Source organism: Fukomys damarensis, unplaced genomic scaffold (genome assembly GCF_012274545.1).
Source record: "Fukomys damarensis isolate Sample0158 unplaced genomic scaffold, DMR_v1.0_HiC HiC_scaffold_1490, whole genome shotgun sequence".
Classification (NCBI taxonomy): domain Eukaryota; kingdom Metazoa; phylum Chordata; class Mammalia; order Rodentia; family Bathyergidae; genus Fukomys; species Fukomys damarensis.
This window is the reverse complement of record NW_022902402.1, coordinates 1-661: the sequence shown is the minus strand read 5'-3', so window position 1 is coordinate 661 and position 661 is coordinate 1. Positions and strand designations below refer to the sequence as shown.

Here is a 661-nt window from a genome sequence, read left to right as displayed (position 1 = left end):
GGATAGTTAAAAACCTGGGGGTGGGAGGTGGGCGAGAGAGAATGAGATTCAAGAATGTCAGAACAGTCTCACAAGCTCTTCCATCTTCTTTTCTCTAATTTGTATTCCCTGTCCTCAGCTCTTTCCACCCACTCCTCCATCTCCCTCACAGCTTCTGATTATTCTCCCTTCTCCACCCTCACTTCGACACACACTCTCCAGGCCTGTCCCCTGAAACCCAGCGGACAGCCAGCTCCCTTACCTGCTGGTTCAGCAGAACACTGAATTCCTTCATTCCCATAGAAATGAGATCCTTATTGGCTTGAAGAAGAGCCATCGGCCTAGAGAAAGAGGTAGAGTTTAAATGCTCTTTTCTCTCACTCCCCTTGAAGAGCCCTCATCCCCCGCAGGGTCACCTCCTCCCCAAAACCCTTCAAATCCCGCTCTGCTCTGAGCTCACATTTCTCCCAAGCCGGACTCACCTTCCGATCCAGCAGCTCAGTTTGTCTCACCTACACACTTCAGGGTACGTAGCTACTTTGTGTTGAGCTGGGTGCAGGCGAGGACGCAAGTGTCAGTTTGAAAAGGAAACGCCCTACAACTAGGTCCTGAAGGAGGATGATAGGTCGACTTGGGTGGAGAATGAGGCAGAGGCCTCCTGGGAGTAGAAAGATAGGGAGAC

The 661-nt window shown here is 51.3% G+C and overlaps 1 long non-coding RNA gene across 1 annotated transcript; it reads right to left on the bottom strand.

Annotated features, from left to right (window-relative positions):
- On the bottom strand, positions 1 to 629 carry LOC117284918. The gene is made up of 3 exons (XR_004515966.1): positions 462 to 629; positions 242 to 320; positions 1 to 14 (listed from the first exon to the last, which is right to left on the bottom strand). It is a non-coding gene; the product is annotated as an uncharacterized LOC117284918 (long non-coding RNA).
- Positions 630 to 661: the final 32 nt, after the last annotated feature.